This window comes from Alligator mississippiensis, chromosome 1 (assembly GCF_030867095.1).
Source record: "Alligator mississippiensis isolate rAllMis1 chromosome 1, rAllMis1, whole genome shotgun sequence".
In the NCBI taxonomy this organism is placed as follows: Eukaryota; Metazoa; Chordata; order Crocodylia; family Alligatoridae; genus Alligator; species Alligator mississippiensis.
Genome location: NC_081824.1, coordinates 471,637,501 through 471,651,613, shown reverse-complemented (window position 1 = coordinate 471,651,613; position 14,113 = coordinate 471,637,501).

Here is a 14,113-nt window from a genome sequence, read left to right as displayed (position 1 = left end):
GCTGCTGCCTGGGACAGGAGGCAGCAGCATTTATCTCCAATGCTGGGTGCAGCCTGTACCCCCGGGAAGGCTGCCACGCTGTGCCGGACTCCTTCCAGGGATGCCAGCCCCAGATCTGTGAGCCCCATGAAAGGAGGCTGCCCTGTCACCTGAGACCGGTGCTGAAGCCAAGTAAGCCCAGCTTCGAAACTCAAACGACTTTGAAACTGTCTAAATGTTTTGAGTTCCCTCGTTTCCTTTTGAAGCTGTTTCAAATCCTTTTGTTTTGTTTCAATGTCACTCTTTTGAGCTCAAAACGCATTGAAACAGCTTTGAAATGAAAGACCTGGGAAAAATGTGCACAGCCCTACTAACGAAATATATAGCCTGCATTAACCCAGATGTGTGATCAAAGCCTACCATGCCACCGAATGCTCGAAGGGATTTCTCTGATACTGTGCTATCCTGTGCCTTATTCCAAGCCTACTCCTTGTAACCAATACATTTCTCCTGTGTACCAAGCGTGGGAGACTCGTTGGGAGAGGGTGTACTTTATGCCTTGGGATCCCCTTGGTTCAGGGGAATAAGGGAACCCACTATTTCTGCTTCAGACAGGGAAGCACCCTGAGTTCTTGCAGTGGATCAAATACCGTCAAGGACTACTAGGCCTGTTTTTTCCATGGGGAGCAGGGCCAAGATCAGTCTAGATCATGGATGGTGGCTTCATGACCCCCAGGCTTGCAGGTGTGCTCCAGGAGTGGGGTCGGCTGGACGTGAGGTGCCCCCACGGAGGCACTTGCAGCCTGGAAGGTGGTTGGGCGCAGTGAGGTGGATGGCTCAATGTGAAGCACCATCTACTGGCCCACAACGTGTCATGAAAGTTGTGGGATCTGACATCCTGATGTCTTGAAGTCATCATTTGGGGAAGGGAACAGAGTCGCTGGAAACCCTGGAGCAAACAATCTCTAATTTGGCATTGGGTCAAGTGGGCAGTGTAGATAGCTGGAATGGCTGACAAGTATGACCACATGACTGTGCTCAACTTGAAAGAGGTGATGAAAGAGAGGGAAAGGAGCCAATGAGAGAAGACCTGATTCAGATCCTGTGTGATGATGATCGGGCCGCAAGTTCACCTCCACGTGTCCATGCAGAACCCGAGGGGCCATCCTCTGAGTGGGACTTCTGCAAATCCCAGCTACAGCTGGAAGCTGAGGAGTGCAAGCCCAAGCAAGAGCTAGAGCTGAAGCGAATGGAGATGGTGGAGAAGGAGGCCCAGTGCCAGCACAACGAGGCCCAGCGCCAACGTGAGCATGATGCCTGAGAGGCCAGGTTCAAGTGCAAACACGGTCTCGCCGGACTCAGCATGCAGTCAAACACTGGAGTTGCAGGAGCTTAGCCAGCCCCAGCTGCTCCCCTCAGCCCGAACACCCCAATCTTCTCTCACAACCAACACGGAGATACCCCAGAAGCGTTCCTAAATCATTTTGAAAACAAGCACGCCAATGGAAGCTGGCAGCCAGCGAACAGGGACTGCAACAGGGGAGCAGTTTGCGGCAGTTTCCAGGCCAGTCGTGGGCAGGAGCACGTGGGGGCTTATGACAGAGACTTCAGGTAAGTGAAGGAGGAGGGGTGTTATTATGGGGTGACACGGAGCGCAGCCAAGGCCCCTGCCCTGCTGCTGCCTCCAGCCAGCAGCTCCTGGGAGGCGTCCACCCAGATAGACCCCTTGGGTGGGTCAACAGTGCCCAGACCCCTGTCTGCGGGAGGTGCCTGGAGGGACCTCTCAGGACTGGGGGTAGCGTGGGGGCCGGGGGTCCCTTACCTGTCCCACCCGTGCCCGGATTGAGGCCCTAGAGGGGCAGGAGAGGGGGCTCCAGGCAGAGGTGAGCAGGCGGCAGGGGTTCGGGGCAATGGCAGAAGAGATTGATGTCCTCTTTCATTCTCTGCAGGACAAGGGAGGAGCACCAGGAGGTATGTGGGGGTGAGAAAGGGGCTGTGGGTTGGGAGTGAGGGGCACCAGCAGGGCTGGGGGGGCAGAGGGAAGGGCATATACCCCTTCCCCCACCCGGGTGTCTGCTTCTTTGCAATTGCAAACCCTAACCCCATCCCCCGCTTCAAACAAACCTCCCTCCCATTTCCCCCTATCCCTCCCATGCCTGCACCCCAACCCCCCGCAGGTTCCCAGGGTCCCCCAGCCTGACAGCAGGATTTATGGCAGTTCTTCATCGGATTCTGACTCTGAATCATCTCTGTAGGTGCTGCCTCTTTTTTGTTGGGCATGGTACAAACTGAAACGTGCCTTTTTTTTGAGTGAAAGGGCTGCAGGGCATTTGCTGCTCATTCCATAAAATACATTGGCTCTTTCTGGGAAGACGAGCTCTGCAGAAAGAGAAAAGCAAAGAAGCATCGAGTGATTTACTCTGGATAGTAACACTACAAGCAAAAATGGGGGAGCGTTCAGAGGTGCATTCTGGCTGGGCACGTGCCACTTGGAAGTCTAAATGAGGTTCTTTAATTGGGTTTTTACTAGTTATAACACCTCCTTTCCCACCAGCAGCAAAAGTATGAGAAGATGTTGGACCATCCAAAGTCATGCGTCTGGAAGTCTGAGAACACCAAACTTACCTGTGCACTAAATGAAACCGTTTTCTGGCTCGGAGATCACTGACTACAGACAGTAGCACGATGTATACACACAGGGCTGTACGTGTAGGTTGAAAGACAACCATTTGATTTGCTTCCTTAATGCATCATTTCCATGTGTGGTTGTCTACAGCTTGCACGTGTTGGGTTCTTTATTCAACAACTAGGGCAAGACAAATTCTTTTCCATTCAGCTGAGACAACACCTTTACCTCCTCATGCACCAAGAACAGGGGTTGGACTTTGCCTTTTGGCAGCAGAGGAGATTGCTGCTCCCGGAGCTCACAGGTCCCTGTCTGCTAGCAATGGGAGACAGCTGTTTTCTGGAGAGGGGTGTGTGTGGGGAGCGGCACACTGGGGCGCTGGGTTGCTGGGTACCAGAGGTGAGCAGAAAGAAGCCTGCTCAGCCTGGCTTTCTCCCCTCCCTTTGCATCCTCCCTCTCTTCACTGGCTCTGAAAGAGGGCTGGTAAACCCAGGGCAAGGCCTGATACTGCTGCTGATTTGATGGTGATGATATTTTGACCTCGCAATGGTCAGGGATTGATGGTAGACTCTCCTCCTGCCACTCAAGATACCCAGCAGGCTTAGGGCTTGCCAAACACTGCAAGTGCAATTCCTACAATCCAGTAGCCCTCTGTGAAGGTGAAGCTGTTCTGTGGGTAATGCTCTGGATTGATACAGTGCTTTCCCTAGTAGGGTCTTTGACCATAAGTATGGCTTTTGGCATGACAATAGTTCAAATAAATAGTAAAGATTAGCAGGGGCATGCACAGGCTCAAACAACTGGTGGCCAGGGTCCCATGGAACGTAAGTTTAAAGGAAAAAGGAATTGGGGAAATTGGTTGTACCTTCGAGGGAATATTAAGGAAAATGGTCTTACAGTAATGAAAGAAGAATATAGTAGTTACAGGAGTAGAGCACAAGCTAAATCTCAGTCATCCCTGTAATATTGTTACAAAACCCAAACAAGAACAAGAGCGTGTGGGGCTGTGTTAATATGCATGTTGTATGCAAAGGAGGTGAGCCGGTTTTCAATTATGTTCAGCATCGGGGAGGCCTTAGCTGGAGAACTGGGGCCAGTTCGAGGCATCATGCTTCCTGAGAAACCGACAACCTAAAAGGAGTCCGGAGAAGAGCAACAACAACGAGGAAAGGTCTAATATTTTCCTAGACAGGAAAAGTTGGAAGACCTGGATTATGTCATCCTGAGAAAATGGAGCGGGTGTTAGAAATCTTCCAAAAGGGTTGTTACTTGTAAAGAGGATCTTTAGTTTTCTGTGATTGTAGCGGTACAGTAACGGGCTTACTTTCCAACAGGGGACATTGAAGCTGGAAACGAGGAAATACTTCCGAACTCGCAGGTGGTGAAGTCCCGACACAGATGACTGAGAGAGCTTGTGCAACCTTTGTCCCCAGTAAGGACAGGTAGTGTTTAAGTGCCAATCAGTCAATGTTTGTCTGGAAAATCCAGGCCTAAATGAAACCCTGACGGGTCTCTTCTTGGGTAGCTTTGACTAGCCACAAGGACTGTTTCTCATGACAAGCACTGCCCCATCTTCAGCGCCAAGGATGCTGCCAGCACTTTCTAGACTGAGCCCCTAAGAAGTTACTTCATGGAGAAAATGAGCTGGAAAGCAACCAGGGAGCTCTGCGTGCCAAACAGTGTACTAGCAAGAGGGAGAGCCTGCCCCGATGAGCATGTTCAGGCACACGAGGTGAAGTGGGATATAGCCCTGTGACCCAGGTCACCTGCACGGGCAAGAAAGAAGCCATGCCCATGGCAAACATCTAGGAAACTTCAGTCTTGTCCAGGAAGTTGTTGAAGTCAAGGACAGAATAACTCACAAGGGCACTGGACATATCAGGACCAAAACTGGCTTCTGCCAATACTAAACTAAGTGGAGGAGAGGGAGGCTGTACTGTGCTGCACCACAATGAATGCTGCGATGCTGAGATGACACAAGTCATCCCAAAGTCCTGGTGCAGAGGGCGTCGAGTTTCGAAGCAGGATGGATTTCAGGGAGTGGATCTGGCCTGTGTCGTCCCTGTGGCTTTCTGGGCACCAGTCAGTGTATGGGTGATGCTCCCAGCTCTCTCTTCTTTGTCATTTGGCCCTGACTTCAGACACCTGGACACGTCAGCACTGGATCTCCCATTGCAAGTCTTCCCCACCTGCACCCGTGCCATCCCAAAGGGGAGTAGAGGTGTGCTGACTCCTCCAGGTAATCAAGAGGGAGGTCTCCTCCACCTGGCTTGGAGGTGAAAACAGCCCACTCTTTCTGAAATGGAGTCATATGCATGTTCTTCTGCAAGCACAAGCAGGCTATTTTCACTGGTAAAAAGTTTTCCTTTCTTACCTTTGTCCTTTGACAGCACCTGCACAAGTTCGTAGTTGGCCAAGTCCTCCATTCCTCGGTTGTTCGCCTCCAAGATTTTTTTAATTACGTCTGCCGTCCTGTCCTGGCAAGTCAGCTGGAAAAGGGATTTTGCAGTGAATGATTTTGCTTCTTTGTGTATGGAAGTCTGTTTTCAGTTGACCTTTGGATCTGGCCCTAAGTTTCAGAGTAGTGAGAAAAGGTCATGTTTTTGGAATGACTTTGTAGCTGCCGCTGAGCAGAAAACTGCGCTACACCTGACAGTGCAGTATGTTTGCATTCAAAAAGACAGGGCATGCACTAGCTGGGGCACCAGCAACTCAGAGTCATTCCCTCGACCAAACATTTGGAGACGTGACGTGCCCGTCTTCCTAGCCATCCCCTTCCACGTAAATCCTTGTCCTATATGTTGCTCCCAGGCACCAACTGAGTTACAGTCTGAGGTGGCAAATACTTTCTTTGACACCTGTGAAGTTTTTTGGCCTTGTTTCTTGCTTCCACGCTCCTGTGGAAGTGCAGTGGGTTGTGAAAAAGCACAGGGCTCAATGCAATCCCTTTTGAAATCAGCAGAAAGATTCTTCCCACCTTCAACAGGATTTGGGTCAGACCCATAGTTCACTTGCAGGGATTCAGGTCTTTAAAACTGCAGCCAAAAAATACTGCGAACTACAACTGTTCCTGTATGTCATTTATGTAGCAGGTTACAGCTACCCTTGGTGTTTGGGGCACTGGGAATAGTGGTTGTGTGGGAGGTTGGTTTGTGCAGGATTAAGACTAGCTTAGACATAACTTGAGTGGGAAGGTTGAAGCAGAACTGGTCCTGCCTTCAGCAGGGGGTTAGACTAGATGACCCCCTGAGGTCCCTTCCAGCTCTCCTTTTCTAGAAGAGAAACTGAAGGAGAATACATGAGGATATCTAGAAGTTCATGCCCTTGAGGATCCTTGTATAACTACATACTATCTATTGCTATACAGCATCTTTCAGTGACTTGCCTTCAAGCTGGTCTGCAGTGTATCTGTCTGCCTACCTGTGCACACACGCCCATTCCTACCAGTGGTGTGCGCTTTCACATCTACATTGTCATCCAGAGTGAAAATACATCCAGTAATAAATTTACACAACTCTTCCACATCACTTACCATGATTTTGCTTTCAGCGCCTTCGCTGTCATTTATAATGCACCGCACAATGCGGGTGTCTTTGTTTTGCTGGTAGTAAAATGCAGATGCAGTTGATGTCACGGTGCACAAGGTGTGTCCATGGAGGTACAGATGAACACGGTGATGAGCAGTGAGAGAGGTAAAGAATAAAAAATAAATGAAAAGAAGAAGTCAGAAACATGATGCAAGCAGTAGGAACAAAACAGCACAAACACAAGCAGGCATTTCGGGGTCTATACCTGGTTCTGCGATGTTGTAAGTGGTGGTGTCCTACCTACAGGAGGAACTTGGTCTTTGCAATGAAGTATTCATATCAAGACATCCACTTACAACTAACACCCCTGAAACTTGGAGGATACCGAATTTTCCTGTTTGCAATGGATATTTAGTTGGTGTCATAAAAGATACCACTTGTACCCAAAGAGCCTCGTCTGCTGAACAAAAGAGTGGCTTTCCAGGCTCCACAATGTGCTTTGCTCAGGAAGGAGCTCCTGCAGAGCGGATGTGCCTACTGACCGTCCTCTATTATTACATATTGGGCAAGGCTCCTCACCCAAGGAAATGGGCTGTCTTGTGATCTGAAAAGTCAAGCCAATATTCCAAACCACTGGACGCTCTGCTTCCATCTCCTCCACTCCTTTGTGTTTGCAGACTCCTCTGTCTTTTGCTATTTTTCCTGTTGGTTGCCCTTTAAATTTCCTCAAGTTTCCACTCTGAGCCTTGCCCATACAGAGCGCGGCTCACTTCATTGGAAGGTGTGAGCTGGGACCACAGAGTCACAGACAGAGTCCTAGAGAAGCAGGGCTGGAAGGGACCTCCAGAGACCATCTAATCCACCCCCCGCCTGAAGCATGAGCAGCTCTATCTAAACCATCCCATGCAACTCTCCTCTCAGCTCTACATAAGAAAACGGTCAGCCCTGACACAACATAGACCTCCCACCCCCACCTGCCAATCTCTGGCATCTAGAAACCTCCAGAGGTCCTAGACAGAGGGCCATGCACATACAGGGTGTGGGGGCCGTGGGATGCAGGTACTGCTGCCTCTTGCCCAGGCAGAGGGTGGGGAGCACCGGATATGGGCGCTGCTGCTGCTTGCCCAGCCGGGGTGGTGCGGGCACAGGATGTGGGCGTGGTAGTAATAGATGTGGGGTTATGCCCTGCTGCTGCTTGCCCCCGTCTGCCTGGAGCAAGCCATTTCACCCTTCACCCCCATCTCAGACTCACACGTCCTCACGCCCCGGCTGGGAAGCTTGTCCAAGCCCCAGCCCCAATCCCTCCCGCACAGTGGGGGCATTGATCTGCCCCCCCCCGTGCCCTTTCCCTACCCACTCATCCCACCACAACAGACTCACCAGCTGGAGGCAGATGTGCCCAGCATCCTTGAGGACTGCTGCCTCTTTAGTTTATGGCCGAATCTCCAAATTGGGCCGAAATTTTTCCGAATCGATTTGGAGGCTTCCTATTTGATTTGGTCTCTGGCAGCGAAGATCACGCTGCCTGCTAAGAGGAGATTACAGGGACCCAGGAGAAGTACCCCGAAGACAAGAAGGAGTGCCGGAGCAGGCGCTCCAAGCACAACCACTTCTCGCCTGACGAACCAGGAGTGAGAGCTTGGGATGCGGGAGGATGAAAGACGCCCAGATTCATCAGTTCCCGTCAGTTCGGGGTGGCTGGTGCGGGACGGAGAGCAGTGACAAGCCGCCCCCAGCAACAACCGGAAGGAAGAAGGAGGAGGAGAGAGAGAGGCGCGGAGAGAGCTCAAAGGAAGTGGGTTGAGAAAAGAAAACAGGGACGATGCCCCGGAGGGGAAAAGGATGAGAGCAGGAAGCTCTCTCCTTCTGAGGTGCCGAGGAGTCTCCGTACTTACCGGGACCTGGAAACAAGAAAAAATTCTTGAGAAGATGCGACGGAAAGCCGGTTGCCTCCGCCGCGCACGGACCTGCAGGGGCACAAAACCAACCGTGAGTGGCTGTGGTGCAGGACAAGGGCACCTGGAAGAAACCAGGGAGCCATACTTCTGCAGCCCACCAAAATTAATGATAAGAATAATATAATAAGTCAGGAGTAAAATGGAGATAGAAAGCCAGTAGCCTCACGTTAACAGGGCCATGCCCACAAAGTGGAGCTAACCATGGTAAAAAAATCCAAAACAGGCCAAATGTCAACAACCATCGAAAACAGCAAGCCTCCCTCTTTTTTCTTTCTTCTTACACAAAGTCGTGGCAGCCGACGCTGCCTGGATGTGCTGAGTGAGGACCTTCATTCAAAGATTGGCTGTGGCGTAGCAGCCAGCACGCTCCAAAATCTTGACTGTTCCGTCACCATAAGATCAAATTTGAGTAACAACCCCGCTTATCTGGACCTTTTAATTGGTCTCCTGTTTCGATTTGGATTCGGAGATTCTGCCGCTGAATCGGGAAGGATCTCCTCCAAATTGAATCAGCTACCGAAGCTTCACACAGCCCTAGGAATAGTGCCTGCGTGTGTGGACGTGTCCTAAGGGTGCAGAGAGAAGTGGAGCTCCCAGCTGTAACTCAGAGCAATGTTTGCAAAGCGGTCTGAGTGACAGCGTTACCCGAGACCAAACAGAAGGTCACTGTTGGTCCAGGGGGTGGGGATCTAGCTGCCTGCTGGGAGCCTGCAAGCAGGTTCCTACAGCAAGGGCCAGGCTCTGTGCAGTGTTGGCTGTTTCAGCATGGCAGGGGGGAAAGGAAGCGCAGGGAGCTCGTTCTTGGGGCTCCTCAGCTGGTGCTGAGGGGTGGAGTGGGGGAACTGGAGCCCCCACCTTGGGAGGCCTGCAATACACTGGGCCCAGCCTGCAGAGGGGGGCTGAAAAACCCCAAGACTCAGCTCCTTCTGCTCCCTTGTCCCCCTCCCACTCTGAAAACACCCACAGGCTGGGAGCCCCAGCACACGCACGTTACAGAAGATGCCTCATTTTGAAACATCTTTATCTGACACCACATGCAATGAGGGGTCAGATTTTCACCCAGTGGGCCACTTGTGCTGTTTGCAGCCATGCACTTGTGTTTGGTCACAGCTCTGAACAGCTTTCTCGGGGACAGGAGTGAATACTGGATGTGGAAAGTCTATTTTCACATAGAATACAAATATCGGCAGTTCCGCATACCCTTTTCATATTGAATACTTGGAACAAAAGCTTCCAGACCATACCTTTTTCTGAGGCTGGACTCTGGGCTGGTCCTCAGGCAGGTCCCCGGGCTGGTCCTCAGGCAGGTCCCTGGGCTGGCCCTCCGGCAGGTCCCTGGGCTGGTCCCTGGGTTGGTACTTGGGCTGGTCCTTGGACAGGTGCCTGGGCTGGCCCTCTGGCAGGTCCCTGGGATAGCCCTCTGGCAAGTCCCCGGGCTGGTCCCTGGGTTGGGACTTGGGCTGGTCCTTGGGCTGCTCCCCAGGCTGGTCCTTGGCCTGCTCCCCGGGCTGGTCCTCGAGCTGGTCCCTGGGCTGGCCTAGATACACCAATTATTTGGAGCTAAATGAGGCGAGTGAAAATGGCTGGACCAGCCTTAGTTAAGTGTGGATATTTGATGAAAAGAAGCCACAGAAATGACATTTTATAACAATTGTTTACAAAAATCTTCTCCCCGACAACTGGAATCTCTCCTCTCGCTCTCTTTATCTTAACTTTATGGAGTCAAATCACATCTGTCAGAGCCCTTTGGGATATCTCTTGTCCCAGCCTTGCAGTCTAATCCACATGGGTGGAGGCTGCATAGAGTCGTCGAGGGGGTCTGTAGAGTTCAGGCTGCATATAGAAAGCTCCGTCTACATGTTTCTCACTAAACAAATCCCTTACAACAATGACTCGGCACCGAGTCTTTACATGTGCTCACGGAGAAGCATGATGAACTTTTGAAAGAATAAATTGTTCAGCTTTGTATAAACACAAGCAAACCTGATGAACACATAAAATAAGTGATCGCTATCAAACTGTTCCTATCGCACTCGCAAATGAGACACTGACCTGCCCTCTCCGCACTCCCTGGCACACAGACAATTTAATGTAATTACTCTCCGTTATTTCAAGATTTGGATCATTTCATTCTCATTCAAGTGAGGTGTCTGTCGCTCAAAGTTTAAGGACCTTTTTCAAATATGACTACAAGAAATAAATGCAAGAAGAACCCGGCTGGAAACTTGTGCTCACTTTGAGCAACAGTTGGATCTCAACGTAGACCTGAACATTTTCTTGGCCCACTGAAACCAAACCCAGGACACAACCTCATTAGACACCTATTAGCAACCTTGGCCATCTGAATGTTGGTAACATTAACCCCCCAAAATGCAATTCTTTAGTGAGGTTTGGGAGATTAGGTAGTGATAGCTTGAGCAAAAATATAACTTACTCTCATTTTCAACTTGTTCTCGCTGAAACGTAACCAGCAGTTGTTCTGCCTCTTTTAATGGCTGGGAGGCAGGCATGTTCCTTTCCAGGTATGCCACGACTTTGTTCAAGGTATTAAAACTTGGTGGCTCCCTAAAATCCTCCGCAAAGTTGTGCAGCCACATGGAAAACAGCAGGGCTAGTGGGCTGAAAACAAATACATTGACAAAATCCCGTCATAGTCAGGCTTTATCACAGTGATATTTGTCATTCAAACCTGTATCAAGTAGATGAATATATCCCTTCTGCTGTGAGCCAGCAAGGAATTGTGATCTGGGCACCGTTTTACCTAATCATGGTCTGATCTCACTGACACCCGTTTTACCACTCCTAATTACTGATCCAAACTAGGGAATGAATACTGAATTGTATCCTCAAGACGCAAAATATAGGACAATTATAACTTTGTTTAGCTATAGCAGCATCCTCCAATTTGGTCCAGTATTATGGCAAACAAGTAGAGGAGACACAGGCAAAACACAAACATCCTGCCCCAAACCCAACCTTTACACAACACAAATCGCCTGGCTATTCTCGCTTCCTACTTTTCTTGCTTTCTTTTTTCTTGCTACATTTGAGCCACGTTTATTAGTGTTGAATGCTTTGTTTGCTCTCCCAGAAATGATGGATCCACAAATAAAAGACTACATCTGTTCAGTTTTGGGGCAGCATCCCAGTCTCTGGCAATTCGTGTAGGCATCATACAGTTAATTCTTTCTTTATACAAATAAGGCTGGCTGTCTCTCTCTCTCTCTCTCTCTATCTAGATAGATAGATTTCTAGATAGATAGATAGAGCCAGATAGAGAGAGACAGCCTATGTAGATAGATAGATAGATAGATAGATAGATAGATAGATAGATAGATAGATAGATAGATAGATAGATAGAGCTGATTAAGTTTACCACATCCTCTGCATCCTGACTGAGGTTTTGCTGTACAGCAGAAAGCCACACTTACTTCCCAAGTTCTTGTCTGGCCTGGCTGGCATCTCCCGCTGCTCGTGGGATCTCCAGGTGCCCATGCCTAAATATCAAAATGGATACTTTCAACATTTATTTAAAAAACGGTCTATGTCAGAAGAGTAAGACGGTCTACGTCAGAACCTTGCCCAGACAATGAAACATGAAGATTTCTCTAGTCAAACTATGTTAGAGAAAAAAGATGAAGAACATCATTGTCTTTCATCCCCTTCGTCCGGCTCAGCCAGGGTTTTCCCTGAAAACCAAAGCTGTCGGTCTGCTGTCTCTCCACGAGAGCAGAGCTGGGGGAGCATTGTGGCGCAGGGGGAGGAAGGGACAGCGATGCTTTGTGCCTTTAGCCCTGTGAAATCCCTCTCCTGATCCAGCAGAGCCCGATTCATGGAGCAAAGAGTTCTGCGGAGGGACAGTGACCGCCTGCATTGGTGACTGCCTGGTTTTTCCAGCGGTGAGTCCAGCTGTTCGGAGGACTGCTTGCCTCCAGCTCTCCTACCTTTCCGCTAAAGAACCAAACCGTCCATTTTACTTCTCGGTCTCCTTCTTTGATAAAGTGCTCGGATGGGGGAGGCATTTTCAACCCAGTTTCAACTGAAACACTGAATTTGTCAGGCTTGTTAGAAAAACATGCATATCATTTGGCTTCTTAATTACGCCTTCTTCAAAACTATCTGACATCATTGCTCGCAATGCCCCACCTCTCAAGGCTATTACAGCTTCCTCCACAGCTCTTGGCTCTTACCTGCTGAGGAGAAGGTCCAGGACTTGGCCTGGTGGCAGGAAGGCCCGGTAGGATTTTAAAAACGCTCCAGCATGGGTCAAATCCCTGAGCACGAGAAAAACGTCTTTCTCCAGGCTTGCTCTGCAGTCCCCCGCAGCCTGTGAAACAAAAGACCAAAAGCTTGACATGAATCAGAAAACAAGGAGAGTCCCCACTCTGAAACTCTAATTCAGTTTGGCCGTTTGATAACACAGATGATCGGAGAGCACAAATTACAGAAGTGTCGTTATTTTGATGGCCGGTCTAGAGATGGCACCAAGGGTGAACAACCGGCTCTCCTATTGGACAGTATTACCTTGACATCCTCCCTCCCCATCTCCGTAGCTAACTGCACCCCAGAGACAAGCACATCTCTCCTCTCCCAACCAGACCAGCGCTGGGACGCGCTAGCGGGGAGACACACATCCAGGACAGAGGAACCAGCACGAGTCCACAGTGGCCTCCTTTGAACCGGGTCCAAACCCCACGTCCACCCAGCGCTGGAGCGGGGAGCTCTCTTATCAGAAGTGCATGTCGGTAGAGGAGACAGAAACTAAGGCTTGACCAAGGGGAATCAAACTCGTCTTGTGAAGGAAGGGTGTTAATCCCACGAGTCCAGGCATATCCCAGAGGTAGCAATGTATTTTGTCTCCCATTGTCCCACTTCCAGTTTTACATCTAGGTACAATATTTCTTGGCACTTTTAGACGTGCCCTTGCACTGGCTGGAGCCTGATCCAAGCCCAGGCAAGTTAATGGGAACAAGCCATCATTATTACTCGAGAGGCAAATATATGTTATTAGTGGGAAATGGTCCCTGGGAGTGATTCAGTGACTTGTGTGCGACGAGAGCCGGGGTGGAAAGTTCGAGATTGATAAAAGATAGTCCCTGCTTTGGTGATGGACAAGAGGGGGCAGCTGGGAGTGCCCGTGACTGCCCTGCGAGGGCCATCCGGGGAGCGGGGGAGCCAGCTGAAGTGCCACTGGCACTTCTGGGAGCACCGCAGCCACTTCTGAGAGTGCTGCGCCCACTTTCCAGTCAGCACAATCGGCCATGGGGGGTCTGCCCCCAGGCAGCGAGATCGGCCACTGACTGCTCACTGTCGGGGCACGTGCTCGCCCTGACTAAGGTGGCACCAGTTGCATCTCCAAACTTCCTTTTCCTTTAAGGAAATTCCTTAAAGATTTTGAGCGTTGATCCGAATGATGTTTAAGTACACTTGTGTCTATGTACCCAACTCCGTACGTGCACATTGCCCTTTACAGAACTCGCACAAACAGGCAAGGCGACTCAAATAATTGGGTGTGTGGATCCACCTTTCAGGTACGAAGACATGCAGGGTCCGAATGGGAACAGGACAGGGAATCCAATCTGGAGCGCTTTGGCACTTTGTTTTCAAGTGATAAAATGACAGAAATTGCTTCGCTTTTTGTGGAGACTCACAACACATTCATCCTTGACAAATGTTGGGATAAATGGACTTCACATCAAACTGAATAAGGCAACTAAAAATGTTATCAGGTGATTCACAAACACGCATTATAAAAATAGGACGTTTTATTCTCAGAAAACAGGTATCAGAGTTACAGCTGTAAATATGTATCGGTCAATTAAAAAGAAAACTCTTTAAAAGATCATTCTTATTTTTAAAAAAAACAACCATCCATAAAGAAGGAGATTCGAAGCCAAATTTCCATTTTAAAAAACACTCTGGGGGGTCTGTAACCCCTACGGGCTTTTGCCTACTCTCACAAGTTGCTCCCACCTTTTTCTCTCACGGCAATATTATTCTCATTGCTGGGAACGCACATTTGG